At 32.7% G+C, this 21,499-nt stretch overlaps 1 pseudogene; it reads left to right on the forward strand.

The window, feature by feature from the left end:
- The first annotated feature begins 13,205 nt into the window (after window positions 1–13,205).
- Window positions 13,206–13,305, forward strand: LOC141503743 (U6 spliceosomal RNA; annotated as a pseudogene).
- The last annotated feature ends 8,194 nt before the right edge of the window (window positions 13,306–21,499 follow it).

The raw sequence follows: 21,499 nt of genomic DNA on the forward strand, positions 1-21,499 counted from the left end.
AGAAAGATGGGAAACATTTTTTATAGAAAGTATCTCTGACAAAGTATATCAAATATCTATAGAAATAAGTCAAATGTAAAGATTATAAGACATTTCCAATTGGAAAAATGGTGAAAGTATGTAAATAAGCAATTTTCAGATGAAGAAATTAAATGTAAACTTATAAAGAAATGCTCCACAAAACACCTCACATCTATCAGATTGGTTAATATGACAAATAAAGAAAATAATAAATTTGGGAGAGGTTGTGGGAAAATTGGGACACTAATGTACTGTTGGTGGAACTGTGAATTGATCCAAGTCATTTTTTAAAGTAATTTGAAGCTATACTCAAATGGCAAGCCTATGATCCAGCAATACCACTACTATGCCTGTATCCCAAAGTGATCATAAAAAAAAGAAAATGACTTACATATAAAAGACTTTATAATAACCCTCTTCATGTTGGCAAAATACTGAAAATTGAGGTAATCTGCATTTGTTGGATAGTTGAACAAACTGTGGTATATATCAATGAATTGGAAGACTATTGTACAGTCAGAAATGATGATCAGGCAGATTTCAGAAAAATATGGAAAGACTTGTACCAACTGATGTAAGTGAAATGAATACAACCAGGAAAACAGTGTACACAGTATTAGCAACACTATATGATGATCAACTATACATGATACAGCTCTTCTCAGCAATACAATGATCTAAGACAAATAAAAAGGACTCACAAAGGAAAATGCTATAAATATCTAGAATAAGAATTGATGGATTCTGAATGCAAATCAAAGCGTTTTTTGATGAATTACTTTTTTTCTCATGGCTATTTTTTCCTTTTAATCTGTTTCTTCTTCCACAACTAAGACTAATATGAAAATATGTTTCACAAGATAGAGCATGTATAAATTGCATCAAACTGATTACCATTTTCAGAAGAGAGGAGGGGAGTATGGGAGAAAAATCTGAAACTCAAAATCTTGTAAAATGAATGAAAAATTTCCATTTTTTCCATAATTAGAGTAAAATAAAATACTATGAAGATTAATTTTAAAAAAGAAATGTAAATGATAATATTGTTGCTCAAAAAAAGGAAAATCTCAACAAAGAAGCAGCCTAAATTCAACCTATATAAAGGTGGTGTTTAAAATGCCTAAAAGATTCTTTATTTTTCTTTCATATTGTTTGTCCAACTTTGTTTTACATTGACAAAAACATTTAAATTACAATAGATTTCATTTGTAAATATATATGAATGCACATATATTTATATGTATACCTATACACACACACACACACACACACACACACACACACACACACACACACATATATATATATATATATATATATATATATATATATATATAATTTTGTATTTAAAATAGTTCTTTCCCTTATTCATGTCTTTATCTGCACTAAATGTATTAAGGTAAAATTCTGTTTTACATTCCACTTCTGTCATTTAATTGTTAGGATTCAAAGGAGAATCTCTTGGGTTGTTTAGTTGTTTTCACTTTTGTTCATACCTTTAATAATCTATAGACTGCCTTGGCTGGTATATTTTGCTGCATGTAAAGTGCCAATTTTTGAGAAAAAAGAAATGGATTGAAATTAATTGTATAGAAAGCCACAAATATGAATTTTCACAAATTATCTATATTGCAATCATGTTTTTAAGCTTTTTAAATATTTTAACCAATAACATTGTTAAATAAGTGATGAAATTGTTATCTAATTTATATATTTATGATTACACTATATTGGACAAAAATGTTTTTATGGCAAACAGGATAAACAGTTTTTAGTTTTAAACTATTTCATAGTAAGATAAATTAGGATAAGATTCAGGTGATCAGCACTGCAATAAGTTCCTAAATTCTGCATGTAAGTTATTTTTTTAGAAAATCCATTCCTACAATTTCCCTTTCAGAGAAAGCTGATATTTGTATTATAGAATAATGGAAAATGCACTGGGATTTGAGATTAAGGGTTCTCCACTTAGATCTATCATGAAATAGCTATATGTCCTTAAGCAAAGAGATTTTTTTTAGACACTCTCTCTTGGAACTCAAAAAATCTATGATTTTGAAAGACTGTCAAACACACTGATTAATGTGTAATTTTGGTTAATAAAATATTTTCCTTTTTAAAGATTGCCATTTGATGACTATTTATAAAAAATGATTTGTGGAAAGAATATAGAAAGGTCCACAAGGACAAATGGCTTCTGAACAATTCTGACAATGGGAAATTTCCCTAGTTTCCTTGGTTTTATGTGATCAGTCTTCCAAATCATAGTTCAAGAACTGCACAGGACAAAAAAGCATGGCTGGTTATAATCTACATTATTGGATTGTATATCCACATAGATGAGATCAGAGATTTATGCTAACATATTAGAACTTATTCTCAATTTGAAAGAAAAATTCCCTGAATTGTTTTGTTTTTCTGTGTGTGTGTGTGTATATATATATATATATATATATATATATATATATATATATATATATATATATAAATTTTCACAATTAGAAGCTATAAAGTTTAAAAAACCCTAAAAAATTTAATATAAAAAAGAAGTTATAATTATGTAAGAAACAGTCATTGGTTTCAATCCATTCAAATATGCAGAGAAAATTTGAACAAAGCAATCCCTTTAAGAGAGTCACTTTGCATTAATCTGGACCTATCTGTATCATTAAAAAATCATTTATCATTTAATTTAGTTTTTGTTTATAAAAGATTTTATTTATTATAAATTTTACAATTTTGCCCCAGTCTTGCTTCCCTTCCCCATCCCATGCAGAAGGTAGTATGTTAGTCCTTACATTGTTTCCATGGTATGCATTGATCTAAGTTGAATGTGCCAAGAGACAAATCATGTCCTTAGAGAAGAAAAATAAAGTAAGAAAATAAAATAAGAGATAGCAAGATTACATAATAAGATAATTGTTGCTTTTTGTTTTTTAAATTAAAGGTAATAGTCTTTGGTCTTTGTTTACACTCCACAATTCTTTCTCTGGATACAGTTGTTATTCTCTAACACAGATATCCCCCAATTGTGCATGATTGCTGCACTGATCGAATGAGAAAGTCCATTAAGGTTAATCATTAGTCCCATGTTGCTGTTAGTATGCACAATGTATTCCTGGTTCTGCTCATCTCACTCAGCATCAGTTCATACAAATCTTTGCAAGCTTCCCTGAATTCCCATCACTCCTGGTTTCTAATAGAACAATAGTGTTTCATCACATACTATTCCTCAATTGATAGACATTCACTTAATTTCCAATTCTTTGCCACCCAAAACAGGCTGCTTTGAATATTTCTGTACAAGTGATGTTTTTACCCTTTATCATAGTCTCTTCAGGATATAGAACCAGTGGTATTGTTGGATCAAAGGGTATGCATATTTTCATTGCCTTTTGGGCATAATTCCAAATTGTTCTCCTGAAAGGTTGGATGAGTTTGCAGCTCCACCAACAATTCATTAGTGTCCCAGATTTCAAACATCCTTTCCAACACTGCTCATTGTCCTTTCTTATCATATTGGCCAGTCTGAGAGGTATGAGGTGGTACCTCAGGTATATTTTAATTTGAATTTCTCTAATAAGTAGTGATTAAGAGCACTTTTTCATATGACTATGGATCACTTTGATTTCCTCATCTGTAAATTGCCTTTGCATATCCTTTGACCATTTGTCAATTGGTGAATGGCTTGTTTTTTTTTTTTTTATAATTGACTCAGTCCTCCATATATCTTAGTAATGAGTCCTTTGTCAGAAATGCTAGTTGTAAATTTTTTTCCTAATTTACTACATTTCTTTTGATCTTGGTTACAGTGGTCTTGTCTTATAAAAACTTTTTAATTTAATGTAATCAAAATTATGGGTTTGTTTTTAATGATGTTCTCCATCTCTTCCTTGGCCATAAACTGCTTCCTTTTCCATAGATCTGACAGGTAAACTAGTCCTTGATCTTCAAGTTTGCTTATAATATTGCTTTTCTGTCTAAAACCTATGTCTATTTTGATCTTATCTTGCTATAGGGCTTGAGAAGTTGATTAAATTCAAGTTTCTGCCATACTAACTTCCAATTTTCCCAAAAGTTTTTTTTTAACGAAGAGAGAGTTTTTAGCCCAATAACTGGACTCTTTGGGTTTATCAAACAGCAGATTACAATAATCATTTCCTGCTATTGCACCTAGTCTATTCCACTGATCTATGACTCTATTTCTTAGCCAGTACCAGACAGTTTTCTGGTTTAGATATCAGCACCATATTCATGCCATAGAAAGAGTTAGGCAGAGTTCCATCTTCACCTATTTTTCCAAAGAGTTTATATAGAATTGAAACCAATTGTTCCTTAAATGTTGACAGAATTCACTTGTGAATCCATCTGGCCCTGGAGATTTTCTCTTAAGCAGTTCAAAAATGGGTTGTTGAATTACTTTTTCTGAGATTGGGTTATTTCAGTTTTTCCTCTTAATCTAACTTGGTAACATGTTTTTGTGAATATTTGACCATTTCACTTAGATTATCAAGTTTATTGGCATAGAGTTGGGCAAAATAATTCTGAATTGTTAGTTTAATTTCCTCCTCATTGGTGGTGAGTTCACCTTTTCATTTATGATACTAGCAATTTGTTTTTCCTCTTTCTTTTTTTAAATCAAATTAATCAGAATTTTATCAATTTTATTGTTTTTTTCATAAAACCAATTCTTGGTTTTATTTATTAGTTAAATAGTTTTCTTGATTCAATTGTATTAATTTTCCCTTTAATTTTTAGAATTTCTAATTTGGTATTTAGTTGGGGTTTTTAATTTGTTCTTTCTCTATTTTTTTGGTTGCATATTTAGTTCATTGATTTCCTCCTTCTCTAATCTATTTATGTAAACATTTAAAGATATAATATATCCCCTGACAGCTACCTTGGCTGTATCCCATAGGTTTTGATATGTTGTTTCATTATTGTCATTGTCTAGAATGAAGTAAATAATTGTTACAATAATTTATTTCATCCACTCATTTTTTAAATTGAGGTTATTTAGTTTCCAATTAGTTTTGGGTCTATATCCCCCTGACCCAAAACTGCATATGATTTTTATTGCATTATGATATGAGAAAGATGTATTCACTATTTCTGCCTTTCTGCAAATGATCACTAGGCTTTTATGCTGCAATACATGGTCAATTTTTGTGTAAGTGCCATGTACTGAACTTCCTTTCTATCCCCATTCAATTTCCTCCTTAAGTCTATCATGTCTAGGTTTCCTTACAGTCTGTTTACTTCCTTCCTTCTTTTTTGTTTTATGGTTAGATTTATCTATATCTGATAGCAGAATGCAATTTCCCATTAGTAGAGTTTTCCTATCTATGTCTTCCTGTAACTCCTTTAACTTCTCCTGCAAGAATTTGAATGTTATACTATTGGATGCATACATATTTAGTATTGAAATTACTGTATTGACTATGGTACCATTTAAGAAGCTATAGTTTCCTTCCTTATCTCTTTTAAGGCTATAAAGTTTTGCAGCTGCTTTGGCTAAGATATGAATTATCTGAATTAAGGATGCTGCTACCCCTGTTTTTTTCACTTCAGCTAAAGCAACATGTATTTTGCTCCAACATTTTACCTTCTCTCTCTCTCTCTCTCTCTCGCTATAATATATATATATATATATACATATATATATATACATATATATATACATACATTCAAATTTATAATTACTAATTCTTTATTGCCCTCCATGCTATCTTCCCTTTACTTATATTTTACCCTTTTCCCACTTTATCCATATTGCCCATTATGTTGTTTCTGAATACCACTACCTGTGGTATGTTTGCCTTCCTATATCCAATCCCCTCCTCTCTTTCCCCTTTCCCTTTACCCCTTCTTCCTTCCCTTTCTTCTGTTAGTTCCCTTTTTCCTCGCCTCTTCCCTTTTCCCCTTTTAATACTTCAAAGGTGAGACTAGTTTCTTAACTGAGTGTATGTATATTAACTTTAAGTCAATTCTGATGAGAGTAAGATTCAGAAAGTTCTTACCTCCTCCATTCTTCCCCTCTATTGCAATAGGTCCTTTGTACCTCTTAATGTAATGAGATTTACCCCATGTATTTTTTCAATAACTATTTTGCCCTCTGGTTCTATGATATCAGGTCAGTTTTCCATCACTAAATCCTATAATATTAAATCTCGGCTTTTTTTTCCTCTTCACTTTTTTTCAGGAAGACCAATAATTCTTAGGTTGTCTCTTCTTGATCTACTCTGGAGGGCAGTGGTTTTGCTGATGAGGCATTTTACATTTTCTTCTATTTTTCCCATCTTTTGGTTTTGTTCAACAGAATCTTGTTCTTTCATGAAGTCATTAGTTTTCAGAGATTCCATTCTTTTTTTAAAGAAGATTTTTTTCATTTACCTTTTGCAATTCCTTTTCCTATTGGTCAATTCTATTTTTGAAGGAGTTTTACATTTACCCAAGTATATCTTTGAGAGAATTATTTTCTTTTTACATTTGCCCAATTGAGCTTTTGAGATAATTATTCTCATTTTTTATTTGCCCAATTGTATTTTCCAAGGATTTGTTTTCTTCTTGTGAAATGTGAATTTTCTCTGGCAAGGTGTTAATTTTCTCTTGAGTTTCAAATTGATTTTTAAACTCCTTCCTGATTTCTTCAAGGAAGTCTTTCTGGACTTGAGACCAATTCATATGCTTCTCAGAAGTTCTAGATCTCTCTGGGTTAGGATCTGTGACTTCAAAGTAATGTTTAATGGGCTCCCTTTTCTGCTTGCCTTTTGTCACTTTCCTACTATCTTGTGTTGGAGGCCAGGATGGCTCTCAGAGGTTTGCCTTTTTTTTAAAGTTTTTGCAAGTCAATGGGGTTAAGTGGCTTGCCCAAAGCCACATACCTAGGTAATTATTAAGTGTCTAAGGCCAGACCTGAACTCCTGACTCTAGGATCCCTGTTCTATCCACTATACCACCTAGCTTTCCCTAGAGGTTTGCTTTTGAAAACCCTTAGAGGCTTTACTCACTTGGCTTAGTAATTGTGCTGGTTGCTTTCTCTAGAGTATTTAAGGCCCTCTCCCTACACCTGGAGGTGGTAAGGGGAGGCAAGATTGTCTGAATTATCCTTGAATAATGTGGCCTGCACCCCTGGAGGAAGTAGTTAATTTCCCTTTCTGCTAAGGGAGCTCTACTGCCCACACCTCAGCCTGGGGCGGGGAGGAGGCTGTTACTGTTTATTCTGGGAAGAGGGCTCCACTAAAAACATGGAGCTCAGGGACCCCAACCCAGCAGGTCAATCTCCAGTTGTACTCTGCAATTCTGTGGTAGAACTCACCCTCCAGCCTGACTGGGACTCCCCAGACCTCCACTACCCAGGCCAAAGTTCCTTGGCTAAAGTTGGTCCTCAGACCCTCCACTCACCAAAACCTCCATGGATAAGAGCAGTCCTCTGATATCCCCCTGCCCCCTACTGGCTCTCTACTCTCCTCTCCTGATTCACTCATGGTCCCTTGAGACAGACCTTTGGATAGGTGTTCTCTTAGCTTCTCTTTCTTGGTTTGGTCGATTGAATTTCTCTGTTTCATGTTATTTTTGAGGGAAAACCAGGAGATATTAGCACAATGCCTATCTTCTCTCCACCATCTTGACCAGAAATTGATATCATTTATTTTAAACCAAATGAATTTAACTGTTACCAGAAAAGTGGAACCCAGAATCTAAAAGTTACAAGGAATCATTGAAGCATGATCTAGGAAAATGAACAATCCTCTTTAGTCCATGATAAATGGAAATGTTGCTCAAGTTATCTTGTGAATAGTAATGTCTCCAAATCTTAATTTCCTGTTTCTGAGAGCTTAATATAAAGTATCCCAATGTGATCTATTGCAATCCAAGTTTTTAAAGTAAAGTCCTTCTTATTTCTGAAAAATGGGAGAGAAAGAGTTGACAAAAGAGAATTGGGAATAGGACATGAAACTAAAGGGTCCTATATTATGTTATAGCTGTAATAAATCTTTATATCATCTAGTTCAATTTCCTCTTTTAGCTGTTAGGAAACTGAGTCATAGAGTTATTGGATAACTTGCCCAATACATGTTGAATTGGGATCCTAAGTCTTCTAATTACAAATTAGTGGTATTTATACTATACCACATATTTCAAAAAATATATAAAATGAATATCTGATATCTAGATACTTAAAACTAAAAATAAATCAGAAGGGAAATAGTCCCTTAATGCATAATAGCCAGTTGTTAGGGTAAAAACCACAGCATTACTGGATTTGTACAAAATGATATCAAAAAGATTGGTTTACTGGTAGAGATTTCAATTGGTTTCTCTATTTACCTTGATCACAATTTTAACATGTTTGCTATTAGTCTGAATTTAATTTTGAAGAAGCAAAATGTTTTCCTTTCTTGCTAGAGTAATAAGAATTCTCCTATTCTTGCTTAGTAACCTTGATGAACCATCTTTTTTTTTAGGTTTTTGCAAAGCAAATGGGGGTTAAGTGGCTTACCCAAGAGGCCACACAGCTAGGCAATCACTAAGTGTCTGAGACTGGATTTGAACCCAGATATTCCTCACTCCAGGGCTGGTGCTTTATCCACTGTGCCACCTAGCTGCCCCATTGATGAACCATCTTAAAAGAATTAATACTTCTATATTGCTTTTGTGATTGATCTTGCTGTGCTACTACATGACTGATTTTATTCTCTGATAAACTTTAAATAGATTAAAATGAAAAGAAAATTATGAACATTTTAAAAATGATCATTGCTAGGAATTCAACTTCATAGACAGTACAATCCCTAACATTAGATTATTTTGAATAAAAATGATATGAAAATTATTTATTGGTTTCGGGTTTATATTAAATTGTTTTATTCATGCTTGACAGGTCAAAGCAGAATATGTTCTTCAATTTAAAAGATTGCAGTATGATTGCTGGAGGATTTATAGGCTCCCATGTTCATTTTAATTTACATACTTTGATGAAAAAAACTTTTCTGCTTTCATGTATTATTCTTTATCTCAGGATGTCCTTGTCCTATTTATGCTCACTTGCTCTTCAAGAATTTTTACTATAATATTTTGGTATCTGTCTTCTTATCAAAAAAGTGACTAGTTCTGGATAATTGTGTTGGAATGGGTATCACTTTGGGTTACATAACTTGACTTCTTTGAGGGAATGGCAATGTACATTCATGTTCTACATGATCATAAAAACTTGGATTCAAAATTTTAATTCTGTCACAATAAGTAGTTGTGTGATCATGGGTAAAGTTTAGATTTATCATCTGTGAAATAATGGCAATTATTTCCATATTTTACATTAAAGAGCTGTCATACAGGGAAATGAGTATTTGAAAAGATTTATAACATTAGTCATTATTATTATTTCTTTATAATTTGCTAGATTTCATGTCATTTCATTCAGTGCTGTGAGAGATCTATAGATGAAAAGCTAGAGCTATACCAGAATACTAGAATTAATAAGGTGTCATTTCTGATTAGTATTTAAGACAACTTGAATAGTATTGGACAATTAAGTATTCACTATGAGCATTTATACCTCAATAATTAGCAAACACTAAAAATTGATTTGCTATTTTGTTGATTACAATTTCAGAATGTAATACAAAGAAGTAAATAATGAAGATAAAATTTGAAAGAATATAGTGGGTGCATTTCCCCCACTCTGAAAGCTAGCTGTTAAAGATTTGCAAGCATAATCCTGAAAAAATGCTACTTTATTTAATAGATATTTAGAGGAAATTTTGATCATAAGTGTATAAAATTTACAACTAGCCCATTATTAGACCAAAATCAGCACAAGTAGCAGAGGTTTGATCCATATTTTGTTGCATCTCAGGTTCAGAGGCTGCATTGAGTGCACAATCATCTGCAAATAGAAGTTCATGCACCAACATTCCCTCCACTTTGGTCTTGGCTTGTAACCTTTTCAAGTTGAAGAATTTGTCATCAGTGCAATGTCCATCCTCAATGAAGGTATTTGATAACATACTGAAAGCATCATGCTAAAAAGTATGGTTATGAGGATACATCCTTGTGTCATTCTTTGTGACTGGAAAATCTCAAGGACACTGTTGCCTATCCAGAACCTGGATTAGCACACCATCATGATACTGATGTACACTACTGATGAACTTTTCCAGACAATAAAATTTTAACATAATTTTTCATTAATCTTCACAACTGATGATATCAAAGGCCTTGGTCAGATCTACAAATGTTATATAGAGAACTCTATTCTGTTTCTGGTACTTTTCTTGAAGTTGTAAGGCAACAAACTGTTTCTTGATTCCTTCTGAAACCATGCTGGCTATCAGGGACATGACCATCTTCCAGGTGAAGGATCAGCCTATTGAGAAGACCCCTGTAACAATCTTAGCAGCATTGACTAAAAGAGAACTAATTACCCCTATGATTGTCACAGGACAATCTATTCCCTTTACCTTTATAGAGATGGATAATGGAGACATCATTGAATTCTTAGGAGATGACTTCTTCATGCCATATGACCTGCAAAATTTCAGTCAGTTTTTCGATAAACAATGGACTTACCCTTGTAGAGACTTTGTAGATCTCAGCTGGAATAGAATCAGAACCAGATATTTTGCCACTTGAAAGGAGATTAATGACATTAAAAAACCTATTCTTTGGTTGGAAATTCAGCTAGAGACTGACTTCAACTTTAAGTAAACAGTCAATGGTTTCTTCCTTGGTTGATGATGGTATATTAGAACACTGTAAATGTGTTCGGCCCATCTCTCTAGAATCATGTCCTTATCATTTGTCGATCCATCAGCACTGAATAATTGAGGTGTATTACATGTCTTTGGCCCATTAATAGCCTTCAGGTAATCAGGGTCATTTTGGTTTGTTACTGGCTGCATAAGATTGAATTTCATCTGCCTTCTTACTGAGTCAAGAGTCCTGCATCTCTTTAAACTTTGCTTTTACTTTCCTTTTGGGGGAATTAAATGCAGCCTTTTTAGACATGGATGAGCTATCCTTCTGGTAAACCCTATGAAGTTCTTGTTTTTCATTTATTGGCTACTATATTTTCCCAGCATTTTCATCATACCACACTTGATGTTTCAAAGTGTTCTGTTCCAGATGAACAAATGCAGAGCTGTACACCAGATCTCTGAAAGCTGTTCACTCTTTTTTGGCTTCACTATTGTCAGCTGTGTGTTGGCTCGATTTTTCCTTCAAGTTAGTACCAAACTGTTCCTGCCCAGAGAGACACTTTAATCTCTTGGCACTAATTCTTCTAGTATTCACTTTTCCTTGGGGCTACCACTTTGGTTGAATGTGAATATTTACCTTAGAGAGGTAGACTTATGGGTTGGAGTCAAGATGGTGTCTGGAAGCTAACCTGCTCCTGGAGCCTTTCCCTAACAAAGATAAATGAAGTCTCAATGCTGGCATTCACACTACAGATCCCACCAAGAAAAATACAAGACTCAAAGAAATTTTCAACTAGACATCACTGAAGATCTTCTGTGAAGATCTGCCTCTTTGGAAAAAAAGGGGAAACAAGGTCCAGGAGGCAGGAAAGTGGGGAAAGACAGCAGGAGGTTTTCAGCCACAGTGCAATCCAGATACTAACAGCTTAAAATCAACAGAGGTCCTAGCAGCTAGATAACAAGACAGTAGGGACAGTCACAACCCCAAACAAAGTCTGAACCCTGAGAGAATCCACATAAGAAAGGACTGGGATGGGAACAATCCCCTGTTAAGTCAGGACCTGGACAGAAAGGAGGAAACAAACCTCTTCAAAAGCAATAACAGGACTGCATAGGTAACATCTTGGTCAACAACAAGCCAGGGATCAGATTCCAGCCCCAGAAAAATAAAATCTTGGAACTATATTCCAGATACCCAGGAGCAGCACTATTCAAGAAAAATGAACAAAAAGCTAAAAGAACACTCACTATAGAAAAATGCTTCACAGATAAAGATAACAGCAATGTCATGTGTGCAGAAGAAAGCAAAGAAAAATTTAAAAAGTATCAAAACAGTCTATAAATTGGACTGAAATATAAAAGATCATTGAAGAGCTTAAAAAAGAATTTAAAAATCAAAGAAGAGAGGAAGGAAAAACTGGAAAAAAACAAATGAAAATCATGCAGATAAATTGTGACATATTGACCAAAGAAATAAGCTCTATTAAAAGTCAAAATATCAAAATGGAAAAGGAAACAGAAGATAATTGAAGACAATAAAATCTTAAAAATTAGAATTGAATAATTAGAAGCTAAAGAATCTACAAGACTACAAGATTCCATCAAAATATAAAATAAAAAGCTGAAAAAATTGAAGAAATTGTAAAGTAACTTTTAGGGAAAATGAATGACCTGGAAAACAGATCCAGAAGAGACAATCTATGAATCCCTAGACTACTAGAAAGTTTAACATCAGGCAGGAAATTTTAAGGGAAAACTGCCCCAACCTCCTAGAATAAAATAACAAGAAAACACTGTAAGAATTGAAAGAATCCACAGAAGTTCTCCAGAAAGGGATCCCAGGATAAAAACTCCAAAACTTATAATGGTCAAATTCTGGAACCCTCAAAAAAAGAGAGAATATTACAAGCAGCAAAAAGAAAAAAATTCAAATACAAAGGGAAGACAATCAGACTAACACAGGACCTATCAGCCTCAACACTGAAGGATCAGAAGGCTGGAATAACATGTTTCAGAGAGAAAAGGACCTGGGATTATAACCCAGAATGTACTACTCTGCAAAATTTATCATATGCTGTCAGGGGAAAAAGATAGATGTTGAATGAGATCCAGAATTTCCAGAACTTCCTGACACAAAAACCAGAACTGAACAGAGAATTCATTTGGCAAATACACCACTGAAGAATTAGATAAAAAAATGAAATGTAAATGTAAGTGAAAAAGGGGACTGAACAAACAAAATTGTTTAAACAAATGTTGGTCCTTTAAAGGGAGGATATAACAATTCTAATTTTTTAGAACTTTACTTCTCTAAGGAAAATTAGAAGGTAGAATATAAATGAAGAGAATGAATCTAAAAGATATGGATATAATTGGGTCTTGTCTCTCAACTGAAGAGGTCAAAGATCATATCATATCACTATATTTGAGGCAAAAAGTTCTGAAAAAAAACCAGGAGTGTTAACTTTAACTTAAGTAACTCATGTGCTTGCTTTGGCAGCACATATACTAAAATTGGAATGGAAGATTAGCATGGCCCCAGAGCAAGGATGACACATAAATTCATGAAACTTAAGTGACAAGAAGGAAGTTAAGAATATGATTGAAATTTTAGGAAACTTAGATATGATAGACCTCTGGAAAAAACTTAATGGGGATAGAAAAGAATATGCCTTTTTTCTCAGCAGTACATGGCAACTTCACCAAAACTGACCACATAATAGGGCATTAAAAACCTTAAAATCAAATGCAGAAAGGCACAAAAAATAAATGTACACATCTCAGACCATGATGCAATAAAAATTATATATAATAAAAGGTCAGGAGAAGATAATCCAAGAACAAATTGGAAATTAAATAACTTTATCTTAAATAATGGATGGATCAAGCAGCAAATAATAGAAATAATCAACAATTATATCTATGAAATGATATTAATGAAACATCATATCAAAATTTATGGAATACCACAAAGGCAATTTTGAGAGGGTAACTTTATATCTCTAAGTGCTTATATGAATAAAATAGAGAAAGAGGAGATCAATGAATTGAGTATGCAACTAAAAAAAGCTAGAAAACAAATAAATTAAAAAATCCCATTAAATACCAAATTAGAAATTCTGAAAATCAAAGGGGGAGGAGATTATTAAAATGGAAAGCAATAAAACCATTGATCTCATAAATAAAACTGAGAGGTGCTTTTATAAAAAATCTAGTAAAATAGACAAAAATCTGGTTAATTTGATTTAAAAAAAGAGAAAATAGACAAATTCTTAGTATCAAAAATTAAAAAGGTGAATTAACCACTAATGAGGAGGAAATTAAAGAGATAATTTAGAGCTACTTTGCCCATTTATATGCCAATAAATTGGACAACTTGAGTGAAATGTATGTATATTTACAAAAGTACAAACTGCCCAGATTAACAAGAGAGGAAATAAATTACTTAAATAATACCATTTCAGAAAAAGAACTGGAAGAAACCATCAACAAACTTCCTAAAAAAAAAGTCTCCAGGTCTGGTCAGATTGACAAGTGAATTGTACCAAACATTTAAGGAACAATTAATTCCTATACTACATAAATTATTTTAAAAGATAGGATAAGAAGGAATTCTGCCAAACTCCTTTTATGACACCAACATAAACCAGGAAGAAAAAGGCAGACAAAGAAAATTATAGACCAATCTCCTTAATGAATATTGATGCAAAAATCTTAAATAAAATTTTAGCAATGAAACTATAGCAAGTTATTACCAGGATAATACAGAATGATCAGGTTAGATTTATACTAGGCAGGCAGAGATGGTTCAATATTAGGAAAAAACTCAACATAATTAAACATATCAATAGCAAAACCAACAGAAATCATATGACTATCTCTCCTGAAAAAGCCTTTGATGAAATCCAATATCCATCCCTATTAGAAACACTAAAAAGGTTAGGGATAAATGGAGTGTTTTAAAATAAAAAATGGTATCTATCTAAAACCATAAAGAATTATTATATTTAATGGGAATAAAGTTAAAGCATATCCAATTAATTCAAGGCTAAAACAAGGATGACCAATTTCTCCATTACTATTCAATATAGTATTAGAAATGCTGACAGTAGCAATGAGAGAAGAAAAAGAAATTGAAGGAATCAGAATTGGCAATGAAGAAGAAAAATTTTCACTCTCTACAGGTGATATGATGGTATACCTAGAGAAGCCAAGAAAATCATCTAAAAGAGTCCTTGAAACAATTAACAAATTCAACAAAATAACAGGATATAAAATAAACCCACATAAATGATCAGCATTTATACACACACACACACACACACACACACACATATATATATGTATGTATGAACAAGAACAAGATATAGAAAGAGAAATTCCATTTAAAATAACTTTAGACAACATTAAATACTTGGGAATCTACCTCCCAAGACAAACCCAGAAACTGTATGAAGACAATTATAAAGCTCCCTTTGCCCAAATAAAGTCAGAACTAAACAATTGGAAAAATGTCAAATGCTCACGATTAGGTCAAAATAATATAATAAAAATGACAATTCTACTAAAATTAAATTACTTATTCAGTGCCATACCAATCAAACTACCAAATAATTACTTTACTAAGCTAGAAAAAAATAGTAATACAATTCATCTGAAATGACAAAAGGGCAAGAATAGCAAGGGAACAATGAAAAAAGATAAATGTAAAATAAGGTAGCTTGGTCTACTGGATCTCAAACTATCCTATAAAGCAGCAGTCATCAAAACTATCTGGTACTGGTTAAGAAATAGAGTAGCGGATCAGTGAATTAGGATAGGTTCAAAAGAAACGGCAGTAAAAGACTACAACAATCTTCTACTTGATAATCATAAAGACATCAGCCTCTAGTATAAGAAGTAACTATCTGACAAAAACTGTTGGGAAAATTGGAAAATAGTATGGCAAAAACTAGGCCCAGATCTACATCTCACACTCTATACAAAAATAAAATGAAGATGGATACAGGATTCAGACATAAAGAGTGATACCATAGATAAATTAATAGACCCAAAATTACTCTACCTATCTGATCTATGGGAAGGGATAAATTTATAATCAAACAAGAATAAAAACACATTATAAACTGCAAAACATATGATTTTGACTATATTAAATTAAAAAGGTTTTCACTAATAAAATCAATATTCCCCAAATCATAAGAAAATCAGAAAGCTGGGAAACAATCTTCACAATCAGTTCTGATAAAGGTCTCATTTCTAAAATATATAGAGAATTGCATTGAATTTTTAAGGTCTGGCAGCTAGGTGGTGCAGTGTATAGAGCACCGGCCCTGGAGTCAGGAGCACCTGAGTTCAAATCCGGCCTCAGACACTTAATAATTACCTAGCTGCGTGGCCTTGGGCAAGCCACTTAACCCCAATGCCTTGCAAAAAAAAAAAAACAACTAAAAAAAAAGTATCTCTTACCCTTAATCCTAATTCCTCATGCCAAAGTTTACTAATTGGTAAATATGTTTAAAAATATCTATGTAAAATGTTAACCAACTATTCCCTACTGAGGGGAAGGGGGTGGGAAGAAAAGATGGAGGGAAATTGTGTAACTTGGAAATATGCATATACAAATGGATGAAAATAAAACAAATAAAAAAATTTAGCTTAAAGAGGATGAGTCTGTGATCAATCCAGCACTCTGTATCACACATTGCCTTTGTCATTCTCACATCCTGTGTGTCTCTTCTCCTTACATCTAATAGTCTAATAGATATAAATGTTTGCTAAAAGGTTGCATCCAGGAGATTTTATTGCACTTCCAAATGCAGAAGACAGTGTGATGTGGTCATGAGATGTACAAATTTTGCTTTTCTTGTTTCCAACTCCATTCCTCCCCAAGACTCCCTATTTGTGGTTTTCTTAGCAAAAAATATTGGAGCGATTTGCCATTTCTTTAGTTCATTTTTATAGAAGAATTGAGGTAAATAGAGTTCAGTGTCTTACCTAGGGTCAAAGTTACTAAGTGTCTGAGGCAGTATTTGAACTCATGAAGATGACTCCACACATGGTACTCTATACATTGTGTTATCTAGATTCCCCTAGAACAAATAGGTCTTTAAAAATTCTTGTTGAGTTGAACTGATTTGAATATAAGATGAACTATTGAGTGCATTGGTATTTTGATGTTGGCTTATATGCATGTTCATGTATGTGCATATATTTCTTTCTTCCCTTCCCCTCCATTCTTCTCTCTTATCTTCTCTTTCAATTTTGCCTGGTATTCTGTAGAGGAAGAAAAGTTAAAGTAGTAATATATGAATGTGATTTATTCTAATTCACATTAGGAGTTGCAAACTAACAACTAAGCAAAAATTCATGCAATATACAGCAAATGCATCATTACAAAGAAAAATAATAATTAGAAATTCAAACAAAACATTTTCCAATTTCTATGCTTTAATTTTATGAGAGAAAGAAAGGCAGCTTATAAATTTAAGGAGGCTAATGGGGGGGGGGGGGAGAAACAATTCCTTCCCCCTCTATAGTTTCTTGTATTGTCTTGAGGCTCATGGGAGCTTTAAGGCAATTTTCATGGTCCTAACTCTTGTGAAGATTGGGGTTCCAGGAGTAAATAATAGTAATTTAAAGGATAAATGAAAAACCTTGGGAATAGCTACCTATGGTAAACCTTTTTCAGAAAAGCAAGCTTGAGGGTGTTACAGTAGATAGAGCACTGGCTCTGTAGTCAGGAGGACCTGAGTTCAAATTTGACCTCAGAAATTTAATAATTACCTATCTGTGTGACCTTTGGCACATCATTTAACCCCATTGTCTTGCAAAAACTAAAAAAACAACAAATTTGAAACTAGGTTTTAGGAGCAGAACAGATTCAAATCAATCTCTAATAACTGTCACTTTCAGTTCTATGCAAAAATTGACCTTCAAAGAGATGCTTAAGTCACTGAAAGACCCCTTGACATATTTGAAGACAATCTTCTGAATCATTAAATATTAAATCATATGGAATGATATATAAGATATATAATGGTGTACTAGTAAATAGCTTTTTAAAGGAAAAAAACCCATTAATTATATCTTTTAGGTAAGATTTGGCTAAAGCACATACCTGAATGCATATTTTTGTTAAATAATGTCTCAAAAACTGATAATCTATAGTATAGGATATATATATTTAGATAAAATCTATACCTCAGATAATTTTCCTACATAATCAACTATAGAATTCTCCAAACATTTTTTTAGGTTTTTGCAAGGCAAAGGGGGTTAAGTGGCTTGCCCAAGGCCACACAGCTAGGTAATTATTAAGTTTCTGAGACCAGATTTGAATTCAGGTACTCCTGACTTCAGGGCCAGTGCTCAATCCATTGTGCCCACCTAGCCACCCCTCTCCAATCATTCTACTATATAATAGCTATTAAATAATAAATATTTATATAGTGTCTGCCAGGCACTGTGCTGAATAGTAATTGTATTATTTTCTGTTTTATTGAATATGTTTCAATATTTAATATTAAACATCAATAACAAAGCTTCAGTGGCTATACATGAAGGAAATATATTTCCCTCTTTAAAGCAATTATTTTATTAATATCAATTGAGATTTTTTCCTGAGGTCTCCATCACACCTAAATCAATGATCATATCCTTTTTTTATATATAAGTTCTTAAAATAACAACATTGGAATTTTCTGATTCATCAGAATTCCAGGTGATTTTTCCTCATTGAAATAATTCACCTACAAAATGAATAATATAGATGATCCTAATACTTTGATTTTCTCTGCATTATTCTATCATGCTACAGACTTCATACAGAGAATACTTTGTCTATAAAAATTATCTTATTTTTACAAAATAAATTGTCAATGCACAAGTTATGCATTAAGAATAGTAATTAGCAAAGCTCAAAATGAAATAGGCAAAATGTTAAAATTCCTATAAATTTATGGTGGTTTCCTTTTCTTTCTTTTGAATCACAAAAATATGAGAGGATGAACTGAATAAAAGGGAATAGTCATGTCTGATTTAGACTAATGCTTTAGTAAAGAATTGTTTTTTAATGCTGTTCCTTCATCATTAGAAGAAGTTCGTTTGTGATAACTCAATAATGTTCTTCTTTCCCAAGGTAACCTATTCTTCAGCAAATAATGAAGCTAGAGAAAGAGTCAATAACACTTATTTAGCATTTTCTCTATAAGATACTCTAGACATTACAACATAGAACACCTCATACAGTGAGGCAGTCAGTATGTGTTAATGGTTACAGAGAAAGCCTACCTCTTATTGTAAAAGGAGCACATAAATAAGAGAGGAACAAAATAATAGAAATGATCATATTTGAGATTTCTTTGAAATAATCCCAAGCCTTTGGAGATTAATGTGTCCCTAAATTTCCTAAGGCTAATTTTATTGTTGTTTTCTGAAGGAATAAAAGAACAGAGGCGGTTAGAATCAAGATATAGAAGGGAAAAAAAAGTAATCCATTCACAATTCCAAGTCTGCTACTTATTACATATGTCACTTTGGAGAAATCACTTAATCTCTCTTGGCCTCAGTTTCTTTATTTGTAAAATGAGGAACTTGAACTAGGCTTTTTCCAGCTTTAAATTTTATGAAGGGATATTGAAACAATGAAATACCTGAAAAGGAATGTTTCAGAATAAAGGAACAGCAAGAGATAAGGTCAGTTTGGTCATATTAAAGAAATTGGCAAAAAAAAAAAAACAATGCTAAAGTCAGAGAGAGAGAGAGAGAGAGAGAAGAGAAACTAGATAGCTCTTCCAAAGAAGGAACAATTTTATTAAGATATAGATAAAAGGTGGGAAACATAAAAAACAATTCTATAAAAAGGAGGAATACTAGTACCCTACTAAAGAATGAATGAATGAATGAATGAATGAGGTAAAAGATGGGAAAAACTCAGATTTCAACATGATTAGCCCTGGATTAGCAGTATATAATTTCCATTAACAGGAAAGGGAAATTCAAATATGGAAGAATAAAAATTTTTTGGTGTAGAATACATTATTGACACTTCATTGAGAGGAGGATCTGGAAAGAATTTTTTTTTAAATGCATTACCAAGACAGTTCAATAATTGTATCTCTAATACAATATATGGGCCCTTCACTGAAATTTTTATCAGTTAGTTTAGTAAGTGATTTTTTTAAATCACTTCATATAAATATATATATTTTTTAAAAAGGCCAATTTTCTTGTTCTACTCCTCTTCATTTGACTTCCAGTCTATTAAACTATAACATGAATGAAGAATGCCTCCTATTCAGGTTATGTCCCACAGTTGATTAGACAGCTCATAAAACTAGTCACTCTATCAGAACACACTATCAGAACACACACACACACACAAACACTACAGGCAGCTTCTGTAGGACAGTAAACTATGCTCAGAACTGAACAGAACTAGGAAGACAGCCTAGAATAATTTGTATTTGTTTTGCCACTGCTTAGCATGTGCCTGGAAAATAAGTACAGCAAAAATGCCTATTTTATCCATCCATCTATCTATCCATCTATCTGTCTGTCTATCTCTCTTTCTGTCTGTCTTTCTGTCTATCTATCAGTCTTTCTGTCTGTCTGTCTGCCTATCTGTCTATCTATATATCTGTCTTTGGAAATTGGTCAGTGCTTTTAATTATTTAAAAACCTCTCAAAATGAAGATCTGACTTCAATACTCTCTCAACAACACTGTTCAGTTACTAACTATGGGATACTCTCCAAATTATTAAAGGTGTGGGTCATCCAGAGAGCAATACAGAAGTGATTGGTGGTAATATATAGGCTGGAAGATGTTATCAATAAAAGAACCTCACCGGGTGAAGCAACAGCAAAATTATCAAAAAAGATGTATAGCTGGAAAATAAGTCTGATTAAGGAGTGAGGAAGAAATGATGAATAGTGTGCTCCATTAGTATCTGAGCAATATGAGATCATCAAGGTCTTAATCTTTTTGGCATGGATTCCTTTGGTCATCTAGGAAGGCTATGGGTCTCTTCTCAGAATGCAAAAATTTAAATACATAGGATAACAAAGGAAATCGTTAAAATATTTTTAAAATAAAGTTCATGGACTCCAGGTTAAAAGGTTAAAAATATTAGACATAGAGAATGGAACCTAGCAAATTTAGGTAACCTCCTCCTCACCACCCCACCTCCACTCTAAGGGTGCTTTATGAAAGTAAGAAAGGAAGGTAATCAAAATTTATTAAACATCTACTAATTTCCAGGCAATGTGTTTTTTCATTTCATATGTTACTTACCAACAAATGTGGTTGGTATCTCCATTTTTTTTACAATTGGGTAAATTGAAGCAGAAAGAAATTAATAGTGCCTGGAGATATATCCTTTGTCTGAGGACAAATTTAAACTCAGGTCTTTCTAACTTCACTCTATCCATTATTGCCAATCAGCTGTCTCTATAATTGGATTTGATTCAAATTCACACAGGATATATTTTGAATGTATTGATCTCCACCATTATTAGAATATCCACAATAAAGAAATTCTGAACATATCAAAAATCAAAGTATCTATAAAATAACAGAATTACAGGCTTAGGGGGAAACTCATGTCATTTGTTCTAATTTATAACTTGGCATGAACCATTCAGCAACAACCTGGTTAAGGGATTAGTTAAAGCTTTTTAAAGATATTTTATCACAAAGATTTCATCATTGCTAGGGGTGAATGGTTTTTCATTAATCAATTGTTAGAAATATTCCACCTCCCAGAATTTGAGGCCA

Source organism: Macrotis lagotis, chromosome X (assembly GCF_037893015.1).
Source record: "Macrotis lagotis isolate mMagLag1 chromosome X, bilby.v1.9.chrom.fasta, whole genome shotgun sequence".
NCBI classification, from domain to species: domain Eukaryota; kingdom Metazoa; phylum Chordata; class Mammalia; order Peramelemorphia; family Peramelidae; genus Macrotis; species Macrotis lagotis.